This window comes from Oryx dammah, unplaced genomic scaffold, assembly GCF_014754425.2.
Source record: "Oryx dammah isolate SB20612 unplaced genomic scaffold, SCBI_Odam_1.1 HiC_scaffold_10, whole genome shotgun sequence".
NCBI lineage: Eukaryota > Metazoa > Chordata > Mammalia > Artiodactyla > Bovidae > Oryx > Oryx dammah.
The window spans coordinates 77,246,602-77,264,472 of record NW_024070194.1 but is presented as its reverse complement, the minus strand read 5'-3'; the positions used below and the strand labels follow the sequence as shown (position 1 = coordinate 77,264,472).

Sequence of the window (17,871 nt, the reverse complement as noted above, 5' to 3'; positions counted from 1 at the left end):
ATTGGAAGGACTGATATTGAAGTTGAAGCTCCAATACTTTGACTACCTGATGTGAAGACCTGACTCATTGGAAAAGACCCTGATGTTGGTAAAGCTTTAAGGCAGGAGGAGAAGGGGATGGCAGAGGATGAGATGTTTGGATGTCATCACTGACTCAATGGCCCTGAGTTTGAGCAAGCTCTGGGAGTTGGTGATGGACAGGGAAGCCTGGCATGCTGCAGTCCATGGGGTGGCAAAGAGTCAGACATGACTGAGAGACTGAACTGAACATGGTGGGTTATAGGAGCTGAGAGTTTGTCTTATCTTAGTTATGAGGTAGGAAACATCCACCAGGGGTCCAAATTGATGAGTCCAGGATGGATAAGGAGCTGCAGAGAAAATGAAGAGCAGTGATACCTCTATTCCAGCCAGAGACCCAATAGTGAGATTTTGCGGGTTTGAAGAAAACACCAACCATTCTAGATTGGCCATGCCTGAATATTTATGCTTTGTTTACAGATTGTACAAATATTCATTGAGAATCTTTTTTGAGCAGACATTGGGCTAGATGCTGAGAAGTTAATGGGTGCCAAGATAGTCCCTGTCCTCGGGGAGCTCCTATTCAAAGTGACTAAGGCAGCTCTGTGACAACTTTGCTCACTTCAGTTTATTGGGCTGTTTCAGTAACACGTTCCATAGTATACTAGTGGTAAACATGGCTCCTGGAGCTTTGCAGGGAAGAGGGGTTATCAGGAAGAGTCCATGCTGATGGATGTAGGTTTCAATGTTAGTAAAGGAGGAAGAGGGCAGAAGGCTGTTTTAAGTCATGAAACAATAATAAGTTATACCATCAGCATTGCGTTCCATGCTTCGTGCACATCATTACAGTCTTGACAACAGCCAGGCAAGGAGGTGGCATCTCAAGGTGCTTTCCTCCATTTTACAGATCGGTTGTCTGAGCCGTGGGGCTTCCCTGGTGGCTCAGATGGTAAAGAATCTGGCTGCAATGAAGGAGACCCAGATTCAATCCCTGAGTTGGGAAGACCCCAGGAGAAGGAAATGACCACTTATCCCAGCATCCTTGCCTGGAGTTGGACAGAGGAACCTGGTGGACTACAGTCCATGGGGCCACAAGGAGTCAGACACAAGTGAACAACTAATGCTTTCACTTTCACTTTATTGGAGGTATGGGGAGGTTAAGTGTCTGTCCAAAGTCCTATAATGAGTAGAGGAGTTGTGGGACACCAGGCAGGTTTGAGGGAGAGTGTATGTTCTTTTTGAGAACAATACTGCCTTCTCATTGTCCCAGGGAGACACCCAGGGTTGAAGAAGTTGACATGGGTGTCATATCACCCAGCTGCATAGAGAAATGCTCTACCCTACCACCGTTTTTGTTTCACAACAAGATTGCTGTACAGTGGTACTGCAAGCCTCCAAGTGGTACTGCAAGTCTACACATACATCACTGGTTAGGCACCCCCCAGAGCAACACCTGAGAAGACAGGTTGGAGAGAAAATGTACATCTTGCAAAGCTGGTAAGAAGAGCCCAAGGAATCCCCTTCAGTCTGGTATTTTGTGTGTTGATTATACTATGAACCAATATGGAATCTGTGTACTGTGATGTCTCAAGCTAAACATCTTGGTTTAGCTCATGATATTCTGGTGTGTATATATATATATACATACATATATATATATATGTGTGTGTGTGTGTATATATATTATATATATATTCATTTGTATCACTTAGTTTCTGCATTTAGCAAATAAGATACAGGTTTTCAACTAAGACCTTAAATCCTGGCTCCACACTTGCTTAGTTTCCATCACTGGTTAAAATTCTACTGACACCTTCTCAGTGTTATTTGTAAAGTCCAGTGAGCTAATATTTGTAATGTGCCTGACACATCCATCTGCCTTTCCTTCTCCTTTATACCTTTAAACAATCCACAAAGTTTCAACCAGGGAGACTTGACATTTCTGGGTCTGTTGGTTTAGCCAAGACCCTAGGTACAACTCAAGCTACATATTAGAATCACTGGGCAAATTTAGAAAAATACTGAGCCCAGGACTCACCCCAGATGAGTTAAATAAGAATCTTTTGGTATACTAGTTCTTTTACAATAGATTCTCAGGTTATTCTAATATTTAGTCTGCCACAGCTGGCCCAAGAAACAAGAGGCATTTCAAGATAAGATTACCTTGTGGACAGGAATATTTTTTGCAATAAAGCAGGGGCAGCTGGACAATGTTCCTGAGCCCTGGTAGGTTACCTCTTATCTGGATTAAACGTTTAGGCAGTGGGCTGCATTGAAATGGCTCACAAATTTTGCCCCCTCTATGTCTTCATTATAAAGCCATAGCAGTGAGATTTAGGGCCACACACAGAGAATTTAGAGTTACAAGCATGGTTCAGTTCAGTTCAGTCACTCAGTTGTGTCTGACTCTGCGACCCCATGGACTGCAGTACTCCAGGCTTCCCTGTCCATCATCAATGCCTGGAGTTTACTCAAACTCATGTCCATTGAGTCAGTGATGCCATCCAACCATCTCATCCTCTGTCGTCCCTTTCTCCTCCCGCCTTCAATCTTTCCCAGCATCAGGGTCTTGTCAAATGAGCCAATTTTTTGCATCAGGTGGCCGAAGTGTTGGAGTTTCAGCTTCAGCATCAGTCCTTCCAATGAATATTCAGGACTGATTTCCTTTAGGAGGAACTGGTTGAATCTCCTTGCTGTTCAAGGAGTCTCCTCCAACACCACAGTTCAAAAGCATCAATTCTTTGGCACTCAGCTTTCTTTATAGTCCAACTCTTACATCCATACATGACTACTGGTAAAACCAAAGCTTTGACTAGATGGACCTTTGTTGGCAAAATAATGTCTCTGCTTTTTAATATGCTGTCTAGGTTGGTCATAACGTTTCTTCCAAGGACCAAGTATCTTTTAATTTCATGGCTGTAGTCACCATCTGCAGTGATTTTGGAGCCCCAAAATAAAGTCTGTCACTGTTTCCACTGTTTCCCCATCCATTTGCCAGAAGTGATGGGACCAGATGCCATGATCTTAGTTTTCTGAATGTTGAGTTTTAAGCCAACTTTTTCACTCTCCTCTTTCACTTTCAGAAGTTCAATTTCTGTTAATGAACTGATATTCCTGCTGGAGGACTGATGATGGCTTCCTGAGATACTGTTCGAGGCTGGCGCTCCAGAGGACCTTCAGGTTTGTATCCGGAAGTACCTTCACTCTTTAGTGTAGTTCAACACAGAGGGACCACTTAAGTCTCTGAAGACAGTGCATTTCAGAGTTAACTTGCATAGGCTGGGGGTGGGAGTGGGCAGTTGTTCAAACAAATTCCTACCCCAGAGTTTTCTCCTCAGTCAATGGGGCCTCAAAAATTTGCATCCTAACCAGCTTCTATGTGATGCTGTTGGTCTTGGCTACGCTTTGGGAAGGACTCTGAAAAGCTAGCCAAAGAACACTTGACTGGGAGCTTCTCCACAGACTGTAGAGGTGGCTTCAGAGCAAAACTTCTCCTACGTCAGTCATTTCCCTGGGCTCAAGCTTTGCTGAGAAAAGGTGCAAGGGGGGACCAACCAGGGGGAGGGAGACGTCATTTCTTTCCGGCTCAGCCTCCAGAGGTGCGATGGAGAGTAGAATTCAGGGAGACACTGCAGGCTACTGGCGTACAGGTGCGTCACCAGCGGGCCTCCCTGAACATCATCAGCTGTTAGCAGGAGGGCTGGGCGACAGGCCTGCCTGCTTCCAGGCTGTACGGATGCTCTCCTGTGGGTGTCGGGACTGACCCCCCCCCCACCACCCGCTGCCCCTGCTGAAGGGCGGATTAGCCTACCCACTGCTTAGTTACCAACGTGGAACCTTCTTACCTCACAGGGGAGCCTATGCCAGGAAGGCAGAGATAGGAAGAAGCAACAGTCTCCCCTGGAACGGAAGAGGCTCCTGAAGTTCCTGTGAGGTGGACACACTGGGGGCAGAAACGCGGAAGCACAACTTTTTATCTGTAAATTGAAGTCAACTCGCTCCCCAGTGCGCCCTCACCCGCGTCGAAGATGACTCTGGCCCTCAGGGTTCACATGTAACCTCGGTGAGGCAAATATGAAGGTGATTTCGACTCTTGAGGGCACTCCTTCCTCAGCATGGCTGTTGTCTGCCTCCACAGGGCTCCTTCCTCGCTTCGTTTCGAGGCGGCTGTGCATCCGGAATGAGAAGAACGGATGCCATCCGTGCTTGTCCTCCAGTGCCCACCGACTATCCCCACCTCCGCCCCACAGCCCCGGCTCCGGGGCCACTGCTCCTGTCTGCCCCCGGGCACTTCTTCAGGGGAGCGTCTGCCTTGTGCGCTTCTTTGAGGGTTGGGGTCCTATTCCACTCTCAGGACTTTCTGGACCTCCTTGTGCCATGTATACGGGGAGTGGACATAGGTTGAGGTGGGAACTCTCGATCTTTCTGCTTGAACAGGGCTTGCCTGTCATCCCTACAAATTGTGGGAGCCCCTAGGAAAGCCTCATCCCAGGCACATGGGAACCCAGGCACCTCTCCTCTGTCGACAGGCTGCCTCTGCATCTTCCACCCGCCCCCAGCCCAGGAAGGCTCCTTTCAGTCCAGGAAATGCCCCAAGTCACTCACACCCGATTCTGAATCCTCCCAATTTCTCTAGCTTTTGCTTAGCAAAACAAACAAAAGTAAAAATATTCCTTTTTCTCCTTGAGCCTGCCAAGCTTTCATATATATATATATATATATATATATATGCATATACACACATATGTAAATAACTTCTCTGGGTTTGCAAATGAAAGCTTTGGTTTTAATAACTAATCTTTTTTTTCTCTCTGAAATGGGCTTTCTGAGCCAACTTTGGCATCTGAACCTGAGGACTGAGTTCTTTATTCTTCCCTGGACTCTGCTCCACCCCAAACAAAGAAAACCTCAGCATCAGTGGGAGGGAAATTGGCGGGAGGGGGTGTGAGAGTCACTGGGAATGAAAATATATTGGATAATAATTCAAATGATGAATTATTTCATGGCCTCCCCGGGGCCATGAAGCCCTGCACTGGCCCCTGCAAACATCCCTATTTGAATTCTTCCTCCTTTCACTTCCCTTTCTCCTCTTCCTTCCTCTCTTCCTCTGTTCTGAGTTCCCTGAGTTATTCTAGCTCTGGCAGTGGCACCAATGTGATTGAGCACAATAAATAAAATCAAAAGTATTTCACCTTTTCTGTCCAAAATTCAAAGAAATGACAATTCTCAGAGAACCCATAATCTTTTTCAAATTGTCAATATCATCTAAAAGTTTCTCTCTCTTTAAAAAAATTTTTTTAAGCTAAAGCAAAAGTAAAAAGCAAGGGAGTTTGCACTTCCTATGAAATAATTTCTCTTACACATGGCTTTAGATGTCAAGCTTGGGAGAATATTATTGTGACTTTAATGGAGCCTACTGATGTTTAAAGCTAGTATATGGTAGAAGGAAAAGTGTGCATGCATACAGAATTATTCTCTGGAACTCAGCAGATAGGTATATTTAATGATGCGGCCAGAGGGAAGCTACATTTCAGCATGCTGACTGCCATTTCCAAATGTACACAGGTCTGCCTGTATTGAAACTCTCTCTACCAACAGCCAGGGAAAAGCACTGCAAATCTGAGAAGCAAACTGTAAAAATTCAAGCAATTGTCTAGAGCCCCAGAAGGCTCAGGGGAGAGACCTCAGAAACCAGGGCTGGGAATGATCATCTAAAGAAATCTGGCTTCTTCTGAATAGTATATTACATTTGGATTTTTTCTACTGACCAAGTTTGTATGGACATAATTAAGATGTTAGAAGTTAGTGTTAGATTTTAATGTTGAGATTACTTATCTTGATTCAGCTTTTAATTATTCTCATCTCAAATACTTTATATATCCACCTGGCTCTTTTTAAAACTTAATTTTGATGGTGGTTGGCATTGTTTTTGTTTTCATTAGAAGGGCTACATACTGTTCCTTGTATGTAGTTCATAGATATTCTTTCACAGAATATAGTGGTCTGAGGCTCTGGGGTGCAGGTTAAGTTCTAGTCCTTGATTTGGGTGGTGATAACATGGTTACATTTTGTGAAATTTTTAATTTTTAATTTTTCTGTTTGGATGTATTATTTCAAATAGCTTACTTTGGAAATTCAGAGAAATGGAGGCATATCTATAAAATCTCTTTTATATGATTTGTACATTAGAGCCCGTTTTATTATTAATTTTGAACATAGGAATGTCTCAGGGCAATTGGTAAAGGTACCTGAAAGTAAAAGTGTTAGTTGCTCAGTCGTATCCGACTCTTTGCGACCCCATGGACTGTTACCAGCCAGGCTCCTCCATCCATGGGATTTTCCAAGGAAGAATACTGGAGTGGGCTGCCATTTTCTTCTCCAGGGGATCTTCCCGACCCAGGAGTTGAACCCTTGTCTCTTGCTTTGCAGGCAGATTCTTTATAATCTGAGCCACCAGGGCCTGGGTGTATGAAATTTGTGAGATGAAAGGAATTTAAAAATATTACAACTCATCCCCTTCATTTTGCCAGTGAATAGAAGGGAAACCAGACAGTCAAGAAACTTAACCAAGAAATCCTGACCCATAAGTGGAAGAGACAGAATTTGGATCCAGAGCCATATTTCCAATTATGCCATTTGCACAGTAACATATGGACTCTGTACTAGATAATACAAGTCTATCCTTTATTGAATACTAAGCATTATATACACAACATCTCGCTTAATCCATAAAACACTCTTGTTTGGAAATGGAATTTTTATTCCCATTTTTCAGATCAAGAAACTGAGGCTTCTCTAGATAAGTGACTCAGCCAAGGTCATACAGTGAGTGTTGAATTTGAATTTGTCTATCAGTATCTCTCTCTTTTTTTTGTGTACATTATTAGCATCAGCATGCTATCTACTTTTACCAATCACAGTATGTCTAATTATGACGTGAAGCCAGTGAGCACAGGGGCTGCAAGAAAGGATTCATTCAGTGAACAAAGACCTCTTCAGCCATTGAATGGAAATGAAAAATGTCTGTAGTGAAGTAAAAATAAACTCAGCTTGGCCGCCCACCCTACTGACATGTCCCCTAACCACATCAGTTTAGGGAAGCCAATTGTTGGCCTCAAGGATGCCAGCCACAGACTTGTACAAAAGCCAGGCACCTTCACTCCGGAATTAGGAGCTGAGTCTAGTCCAGAGCTCTGTGAAACAAGTACTTTCTGGATGGCTTTGTCATTGCTCGGATGATGGTGTGTCCACTAAATGCTATCATTAACTGAGCTATAATTGCTGGAAGTAATTTTCTTTCAGCATCAGGGACCACAGAGAACTTGTTCTATGCCTGTTATGAGTCAACATTTGAGAGAAATTCATTTGCTCAAGGAAAGTTATTAAAATGCTCTAATTCAATATTTGTGTGAGAAATCATAAAATTGATAAATTACAGGTGAGCAAGATCAGTCAGCTCTTTTGTTTCTTCCTTCGGGGACCCACTGCAAATTTCCTGTGTTTACTGTGCTACAGCTTCTTAGATGAATGATTTGTCTATTTGAGCATGGGATTAAAGACACATGTTCTTGGCAGAAAAGCCAAATGCAGCTGAAAAATCTCCTACTCTGCTAGAATATCACCATTCTTAGTGCTATAAAAACCATCAGTGAGTGCATTTTATCCAAAAGTGACCACAGCCCTATTTAGTATAGGAAAGGCTTGATTTGTCAACAATAAATAGATTATTCTAGGAGCTATTGACTGTAGATATTACCATACCCCTAACTGGTCCCATCACTCAGAGTTTAACAGTATATCAGAGGGCCAAAAATAAGTGCACATATCATTTTACCTTTCCTTGATTTTTGTATTGAAATGCATCATAATTTTTCTCATGCTCCTTTGAAAGTCTTTCTATGGTGTTTTTATTAGGGGAGGCGTGGCCTTTTGTTTGTTTTTTTTCCTGCTTTTCAGCTGCTTAAAGGAATTGTCTAATGTGCAAACTTTCTTTCCTTTCAGATGTATATTTTCTCCTTCCATGATCTCATCCACTCTTCTCATCCAGTGCTTTTCAAACTTTAGTGCATAAAAAATCATCTGCAGAGTTTGCTAAAATACATCTCAGAGATTCTGACTCAGTGGATCTGAGGTGCAGCTTAAGAAAGTGCATTTCTGGGGAGGGGGGGAGAGATGAATTATGAGTTTGGGGTTAACATATATACACTAGTATATGTAAGATAAGTAAACAACAAGGACCTGTTGTAAAGCACAGGGAACTATACTCAATATCTTGTAACCTATAATGGAAAGTAATCTGAAAAAGGAGATGTATATATGTGTGTATGTGTACGTGTGTGTGTGTGTATATATATATGTATGTATGTATGTATATTTACACATGGATATATAACTGAATTACTTTGCTATATACCTAAAACTAACACAACACTGTAAATCAACTATAGTTCAATAAAAAAGAGAAAAAGTACATTTTTTATCTTCTTGCAGATTCTGCCGCTGGTCTGTTGACCATTCTTGAAGTCACCCTGCACTGGATGGAACTCAGTTGATCACATCTAGGCAATGATACCCAGTTCGAGGCCTTTCCCAAGAGCTTGACACTGATTTTTCAAACTGCCTTCCGGAGGGTTCTCCTGAATACACCTACCAGAGTCTCCTGTGTAGACTGCTCTCAGCACTGCCACCTGATCTTCCCTTCCTGTGTCTACTAACAGTGCTTTTATCCCAGGCCCAGGCAGCCAAGCTGGAGGCTCAGTGGCTACTTGCTCTCATCTCTTACCCTTTGGCTTCTGTTCCATCTGGTACCAAATCCAGCAAAACCTATCTGCTTAGTGACCCTCAGAGCCATACCACAGCACACACACCTGTAACTCTTACCTGCCCTGCTTGTACTCCCCCATTTAGCTACAGCCTTACCAAGCACTCCAATGCCTTCGTATCTTTAAAAGGGCTTTTGTTCAGGTTGTAGCCACTGTTTCCTTCTTTTCCACCTGTGGCATGGCTACAGTTGATGGGTCATGGATGGATGGAGAGCAGAGTTCTATTATTTTAGAGACTATGATCATTTAGATTAGGGAGACCTAAGACAAACTAATTCAATTTAGATAGATAGTTCTTGGGTTTAAGTTGGGGTAAGAATCTATTTCTTTTTCTATTTTTCTCAGTTCAGCCCAACTGCTTCTGAGGTCCTCACGTCACCCACATTGACTGACCGAAGATGCAACCATATCTTTCTTGTGACCTTGAAAAAGTGAAAAGTGAAAGTGAAGTCACTCAGTCGTGTCTGACTCTTTGTGACCCCGTGGACTATAGCCTACTAGGCTCCTCCTCCCATGAAATTTTCCAGGCAGGAGTACTGGAGTAGATTGCTATTTCCTTCTTTTGGTTAGTTTTCCTCATATTGTATCTTTTGCTGCCCCTTCCACCTTGAGTAATGTGTTATTCATAATAATTTTAGTCATCCTATCTTCCAAGCAAAAATACTTTTTTAAAAAAGATTTTCTGATGTGGACTATTTTTAGTCTCTACTGAATTTGTTACAATATTGCTTCTGTTTTATGTTTTTTTTTTTTTTTTTGGCCCTGAGGCATGTGGGATCCTGGCTCCCCCACCAGGGATGGCACCACCTGCATTGGAAGGCGAAGTCTTCACCACTGGACTGCCACTGAAGTCCGCAAGTAAACCTCCTTGGTTCTAATAGGAAGTCTATTTGGGGGACATATTTTCAGTTTATGAGAAACCTAGGTCAGAGTACCTGAACTGGAAACTGACCCATAGATTCAAGGTCGCTCTAAACATTCATGAATGTTTCAGATTTTCACAGCTTTTCCTTATAGAGCGTGACAGATTTTTGAAGCGTTTGTTGAAAGTCTTGCAAACACATATTACTCACTTCTGTGCCTTTCAACACAAAAATCCAGAACTAAACTTGTCTTTTCTTGATGATTCACAACTACCATAACAAACAGCACTTTCTGTTTCCTGCTGTGTTTTTCTTTCTCTGGCTTCCGGTTATGACTTTATAGGTAGCTAGCCTCCTGCAGCTCTCTTCCCTTACCAAAGTGCTGATTTTAATCTGCAGAGGCTGGTAAATTAGATAACCAAGGATGGAACAACCCTATGCAATATATGTCAATAGGCTCAGGGTGAACTGAGGACCCAGCTGTTAAACCATGACTTTCAGCATTTGTACTTTATCACAGTTGTTTCAACAACCCAGAGTGACTCCATCTTTACTTATTTTTCCCTCTTTCCTGCCTCTCTCTCTTTACTTCATTTTAACTTTCCTCCCTGCCTTCTTCCCTGCCTCCATCCTTCCTTCCCCTGCTTTCCTCCTTTCCTCTCTCTCAATCTCTATCATTTTGTAAACTGACTTTGGGCTGCTCACTGTATCTTCTGGTTTCCAAATAGCTGAGCTTTCAGGTGGAAGACTGACCTTCAGATGAGTACAACTCAGTTACCTTTTTACCCTTTCATTCATGTAACATGTCTTCATTTCTAATAAATGCACTTAAATTTAAGGTTAAAATACTCATTGAAATGTATTGCCATGATTTAAAATCTATAGCATGGAAATTGGGGGAAGAATTTAAAGCTCCCTTTTGATATGTGGGCTCCATTTGTATATTTTGTTACTTACAAAATTTAAATTGAAATTTTAAATCATTTTGCATAATGAAGGCTTAGAGTACATGGTCTAAAAATGGCCTTTATTCTAGTGGTATAAATCGTCTTAATTAAAAAAGATTTTGAATTTAATTGGGAAAGAGAAAGGAGAGTTATTATAATATTAGATTAAAATGATAGTGTTATCTACCAATCTCTATTGCTGTTTACATTCTGTATTGACAAACTTAACTTGCTAAGGGCTAAAAATTGATTTGTCCAGCCTCATTTCCATTACAGTTAAAGTCATTATGTGAAACAGCGGCAAATTTTGCAAGGGAGAAAAAAAATGTGTCTATCCTCACAATTAACTGGGAAATTGGCATTTTGGCATTTCCGACTATTGGGCTCTTATTATACAGAATATAGTTCTTAAAGATGTGATATTCTGAAATGGCAGCTCCCAACTATGTAGTTAACCTTTTCTATGCTCTTGTAGTAAGGTTAGATGCACACCTTGCACTATGGAACATAAGTGTAATTGTAGGCTTTTCATTTTTTAGCTAATCAGTGAATATATATCTGCAAAACAAGGTACTATGGCATATGAAATTATAAGAAAGATACATTCCCTCTAACTGAGGACCTTCCGATTTGCTGGAAAGACAAGACAAATGAATAAAACCAAAGAGGAAGGCACATTTTGTGCTTAAAGCCAGCACATAGAGAGTTCTTTCAGGAGCGAAATAGCCTACACAGACTTTAAGTGAGGGCTGGAATTGGGGAGAAGTTTTCCTGGAGGAAATAGAGCTCCATTTTAACCTTGAGTGTTTTCTAGAAAAATGTGGAACAATAAGGCAGAGATATGTCACCAGAGTCCTGCACAAGATGGAGGTTTCTTGGGATGCATGAAGTCAGAGAAGGGTTAGTAGAAAAAGAGACCTTTTAAGGTACTGAAGAAAATGGCCATGCAGCACCATCCCTGTGACTTGAGAAGCTAGTGTTCAGAGTGAGATATGTGACTTGAGAAGCTGATATTTAGAGTGTAGATACTTGGAACCAATGGGAGGGAAGAGAGTTAGATGGATACTGATAGCCCCCTTCTGATGGGCAGCTAGAGACTTTTCAGGGAAGCAGATGTACTTTTGAACTGTGGCATTGGAGAAGACTCTTGAGAGTCCCTTGGACTGCAAGATCAAACCAGTCAACCCTAAAGGAAATCAAACTGAATATTCATTGGAAGGACTGATGCTGAAGCTCCAATATTTTCACCACCTGATGTGAAGAGTTGACTCACTGGAAAAGCCCCTGATGCTGGGAAAGATCCAAGGCAGGAGGAGAAGGGGATGACAGGGGATGAGATGGTTGGATGACATCACCGACACAATGGACATGGGTTTGAGCAAACTCAGGGAGACAATGAAGGACCAGGAAGCCTGGCGTACTGCAGTCCATGGGGTCACAAAGAGTCTGACATGACTGAGCCACTCACAACAAGATGTTCTTCAGCTGGGATCCCTAGAAGCTGAGCTGAGAAAAGGATTATGGGACAGGTGACTTTTTGAGGGAGAAAGAACAACGAGAGAAAGGAAGGATGGGGCAAGAGAAGTCATCGATGCAGGCTTTCCATGAAGACCGAGCCTCAGCTGACCCCAGGGGGGGTTCCAGAAAGCAAACGGCCTGCGAGGGCTGTTCTGCCTGAAGAAGCTTCTGGACCCTGTGTCCTTAGCCAGCTGTGGGTTGCCCCAGGGTCAGAAGGGAGCGGCCGCAACCTCTCAGGTATTTCCGGGCAGGCAGCTTCTGGCTAGTGCAGGCCATTCTCTGCCGAAGGGGGCAGGTGTGAGTCACTGGCAGCCAACAGTGCCGCAGCTGGGGAGGGGCACACCCACCCAGGGAAGGGAGGCACCAAGGGATCTGCCACGTGGATCTTGTTGTTGTTCAGTCACTCAGTGTTGTCAGACTCTGCAACCCCATGGACTGCAGCACACCTGGGTCCCCTGTCCTTCACTATCTCCCAGAGTTTGTTCTGAGAAAGTCATGTCCACTGAGTCGATGATGCCATCTTACTCAAATAAAATACTCTCTATCAAGCTCCCTCCTCCCGGTTGGTCACATAATGTCACAGAGCAATTCTCTGATGCATCCTTAATTAGAACATAAAAACTGTCTAACAGTCCCTCCCATACTCCCCAGTGATCTACAGCTGTTACCTTCCCTTTGTACCTCGTTTTGCCAGATTCACAGCCTGATCTAAATATTAGGTACAATAGCAAAAATGTTTATATCTGTTTAAACCAGCTTCCAAAGGGAAGGTAGGGGCTGCCTCTGGGGGATGAATTCTCTCAACCATCCCATAAGTGATAGTCCTGGATACTGGACAAAAATCACTGTCTTCTCACCTGTACAGACTGATGGACATGTAGAGGACCATTCTGCATGTAGGAAGACAGATTTGCCTTGTTCTCAGTGATACCATGTGCAAGAGCAAACACACTTTAGTATCATCCAGACCCAAGAGAAGAAAGACCTACTCACCTGGATTTTTAATATTTGGAGAAGTTGGAGGAAGCAAATTTCTAGCCAGGTCATTTTGACTCTGGCTGCTTATTAGAAACCCGGGAAACTTAAATAGAACAAAATAAAAGAATATCTAGGTGGATTAAACAGAATTTCAGCATAAAGAAAAGTGATTGGTATATTTTTAAAACTCTTGGGAGGCTCTTATGTACAGCCAGGAACTAGTCTTTATCAGAGACTTATTACTACTCAACAGTCCACTTAAAGCTCAGTGGACTAAAACAAGACTTTTGTTACTAGACCTTCTGAGTCTGAGGATCGGCTGGATGGTGTTTCTGATATAGGCTGTGCTTACTCATGCATCTGGGGGCCAGCTGTGTCTTGAGGTGGTTCTGATAATCTTGGCCAGGTTCTCACATGGCTGAGGGTCTGCTGGCCGCTGACTGATCTAAGGGAGCCAAGGCTGGACAATTGAGCTCTGCTCCATGGGGTCTCTCCTCCTCTGGTGTGTTCAGATCGTGGCTTGCCAGAGATCCAAGAAACAGAGCAGAAATACACAAATCCCTCGAGTTCCAGGCTCAGAACTAATAGGGCTTCACGCTAACATGTTCTGTTGGCCAACACAAGTCACAGAGCTGGCCTGGAGTCAGAGCAGGAGGAGAACAGAATGTTTGAGGGCCATGTATGTTTCCTTGTAAGGAAGCCAATAATTGAGGCCAAGAGTGTGCTGGATCTGTTAATTAGATAGAACCCATAACTTTATGGGAGGACAACTGATTTGTCAAAGTGGTTAATTTAAGAATTTGATATTTCATCACAGATCTGTCCATTGCCCCCCCAACCCCCGCCCTGCCATAACCCCCCCCCCCATTCTATACCTCTTCATTATAGTAGTTGAAGTTTGGCCTATAGCTATGGCATATGTATATTTACATAAAATATGTACCTATCTCTACTTTTAAATGTCTAATTCACTTCTATTATATTTGTGCTCTGGACTCGAAATACAGACAGTAGATCCACAAATAGATGGACAAGTGAAAGCACATACTTGAAATCTATTTTCTAAAGTATTAGCTGTGGAGTATTAATTATGAAGTATGAACATCTGGGGTATGTTCTAAGAAAGTGGACATTTGATGTCTTATGTTTTGACAATCCATTCTAATTACTGTAGTTTTGCAGGTTTCCTTACCTGAAGTGGTGTTGCTCTGAAGAGGATGGAAAGATAATGGAAGAGTAATTTCCTGTACCTTCAGCCAGGATAGAAACACAGTGAAGTAGATTATATACCTGCAGAAGACCTGTCATTCACTCCCCAGCCAGTTTTCAAAGTGCATATTAAAGAAATTCTTTTTTCTTTGGGTTTTCCTCTCACTGGTGCCTTCACCATCTGGCCCGACATTTCTCAGTTTCGCTTCCTCTAATCGAGAATCTGGCTGGACTAGAATCATCCTTGGCCCATTAATCACACTCATGTTGTTCTTGTCTCTTCCTTCACCTCCCTGGCATGCCATCCGCTTTCTCTTCTCCCTATCTTTTGAATCCTACCATATTCTTAAGAAACTACTCTAAACTGTCTTTGGGGGGTCTCCTAAAACTGTTTTGGCTACACCAATCCTTCCATCCTTTGAACAGCCATAAAACTTATTATCTGAACCCAATGACACCATTCTGTCTTGAACAGCTGTCTAGCTTTTTAAAGTATCTAAGCTGGCCCATCTGATTGACTGTGAATCTGGTGTGTCAAGGCAGGTTGACCATTTGGCTGCTCAGCTATGGCTGAACACAGTCATAGGCGTGTCAGCTCCACAAGACCAGGGGTTCCATCTGCTTTGCTCACCGTGTCCACCTCACTGAGCACATAGAAGATGCTAAGCCACATCTGCTGAATGAATGAGAAAGAGTGGGCAATGAATACTTAATAAATTGGTATTCCAGCAATAAGACACAACAAAAAATTAACATTTTGAGTGTGTCAGGAATCCAATGTTTGTCCACTTATTTATTACAAAGGATCCCATATTGTGGGGAGGCACTGGAGAGTTGAGCATAAACAAGACCTAACCCTGCCATCAAAGATCTCACAGCCTTATGTGGGGAGGACACCATTATGTGTTGCCTTTTGTATACCAGGTGCTGATGCTGCATGATGTTGGAGTAACTGTCTTCTGCTATCAGCAACTGCAGTAACATTAAAGGGCCCAAATCCTAGGACTTAAACTGTACAACTATTGACCTCCAAACAGCTAAGGACCTTAACTAAGGACTCAGGATTCTCACCTGTGAAATGGGGAGGACATCTGGAAGGGACCCTCTAGTTCTCGCTTTCTTTGGCTGGGTTGTCTTAAGAAAGGCTTAACATCCCTCTGATGAAATGATATGACCTCAAATTTATGGGAGCAAATCCCAAGCTGAAATGTTTGTCATCATTCTTCTAATTGTCTGGCATGTCTCTCAGTGGCAGTACAACCTTCCTTCATGCCAGTGTGGTTGAGAATATTAAGGTTCTCAAGGCAACTCTCTCAGACATTTACCCAAAATACTATTCAGCATCTCACAAACTACCATTGAATGAACTGGTTAACACAAAATAAAATGACAAGAACAGAAGTTATTTCTTCCTGACTAGCCTAATCTTAAGGGTGTTTTTGTTGAATCTTGTTGCTCATCCACCTACCCAAATGTTCCCTTTGAATCTGCCCAGGAACAGAACGTAATGTGTGGAAACTGATCACTCTTAGCAGTTGCCTCAAACTCAACAGCTCAGTAGAAGAGAGTTTATTTTGGCTCATTCTGGAGCTCAATAAAGAATTCTCAGCATTGTCCCAGGCTGGGCCAGCCAGGATCCTAGCCCCTGTGTGACTCAGGAGTGGTAGGCACTAAGTCTCCAGACTGATCATGGCTGCCATCATCCTGGGGTTTCACCTGCCCCATTTTGGGGAGGCTGGTCAATTTTACAAACTTACCAAACTGAGCAAGCTTATAAAATCAGCCCCAAAGACAGCACATACTGCTCCTCACATGGGTGCATTAACTTGTTGAAGATGTCAGCAAGGATGAATTCTTTTATGAAACTAACACAATATTGTAAATCAATTGTACTTCAGTTTTTTAAAGAGGGATGGTTTCTTGCAGTGCTCATCTTTCTGAGCCTTTCAGCATTGAAAAATACTCTGTTGCTGGGACTGCACTTACCTGCCCTCCCACATGATGAAGCAAATGTCTCCATGCCAGGTGGGCCACGCTGCAGTCCTCCAAAGTCAGCTGATGGAGAGGCTTATTGAGCCAGAGAGAGAACAACCTCCAGAAGCCACAGTGGGAAGCACCCTTTGTCTCAGCCCATTTGGGCATCTATGGGTCTAAGTTGGCTAAAACCTAAATGGGTTTTGAGGTTGAAGTCTCCCAGTGACACAGAGGGTTGGTGCTTACCATAGAGGCAACTATTGCAATTTTGTGACAGGAAATGGGAAGGTCAGATCCATCTCTGAGTGAGTTTGTCACTGTGAGTGCAAAATATTGCCTGCAAAAGGAAGGCTCCTTCTCTTGGGAGGACTCTCTGTCCGAAGGAAGGAGCTGTGTACCCACTGGACATTGTCTTCTTGATGACATCGAGGACAGAGACAGTGACCAGCATCTGTGTGTCAGCCTGGTGGCTTTCCCGTTAGAGTGAAAGGCAAAGCATTTGCCATGGTGTGTATAAAGCCCCCAAAGACTGGCCCATTCCGTCCCTTAACTGTATCCTAATCCACTGCCTACTTCACTTTGGCCACCCAGCCCCCTGACTACCCCAAAACAAAATGGTTGAAAATGACAACAATCATTCATTTTGCTCACAGCCCTGCAGTTTGCTCTGGGGTCCTTGGAGAAGGTTCAGCGCTGCTGTTCACAGGGTGAGGTGAGGGGCTCGGCTCTGGGTCTGGAGTAGCTGCTTCCACTCCTCACCTGGGCTGTGCTGTCCACTGGATGCTCAGCTTCCGGTGGCCGGGCTTCCTGTGGCCAGGCTTCCTCACATCATGGTGGCTGGAACTGTTTCCAACATCCAAGAAAGAGAGCTCAGCAGAAGCTGTTCTGCCTTTTATGCCCAAGCCTGGAAGTCACCTAGCATCACTTCTGTCAGACAAGCCATAAGCTACAAGTCAGGGCAATCACAAAAGCTAATTTGGGTTCACGGGGAGGAGACAAAGACTGTTAATGGACAGAAATATCAAGGCTCTGGAAGGTCCTGTGGGAGGGGACTGTCACGGTGGCCATCTTTGGAATATCAAACCTGGGCTGTGGGGACGCTGTTTGCAATGGCTGCAAACAGCAGCCTCCTTGGTGGTATATTTTGCCTGTGCAGGTTGTGCTAAGGAACCCTGGAGACGGTTCTTTCCAGTGGACGTTCATGACTGGCCTGTGACTGGGGTGCTGTCTCCATTCTAGACTGGAGACAGGTTTGTGCAGTGCCTTTGTAAAGCCCCCAGGGGCCACAGTGGTTGGTTAGTAACATCCGTCCGCACCAAGCTGCAGAACAAGGAGCACATGATTGAGTCCCTTTGCAGGGTCAAGTTCAAGTTACCTGGCCACCAGAAGAGCCACATCTCAAAGAAGTAGGGGATTACTGAGTTTAACGTGAAAGAATGTGAAAATGTGGTGGCAGAGTGGTTCATCCCAGATGACCGTGGGGTCATATACATCCCTAATCATGGCCCCTCTGGACAAATGGCCAGCTCTGTGCTCGTGAGA

At 43.5% G+C, this 17,871-nt stretch overlaps 1 long non-coding RNA gene and 1 pseudogene across 1 annotated transcript; both read left to right on the top strand.

Moving 5' to 3' along the window:
- The first annotated feature begins 3,057 nt into the window (after positions 1-3,057).
- On the top strand, positions 3,058-8,240 carry LOC120869173. Its single transcript, XR_005722455.1, has 3 exons — positions 3,058-3,198; positions 3,871-4,072; positions 4,157-8,240. It is a non-coding gene; the product is annotated as an uncharacterized LOC120869173 (long non-coding RNA).
- A 9,178-nt stretch (positions 8,241-17,418) lies between these two features.
- LOC120869660 lies at positions 17,419-17,513 on the top strand (annotated as a pseudogene).
- Positions 17,514-17,871: the final 358 nt, after the last annotated feature.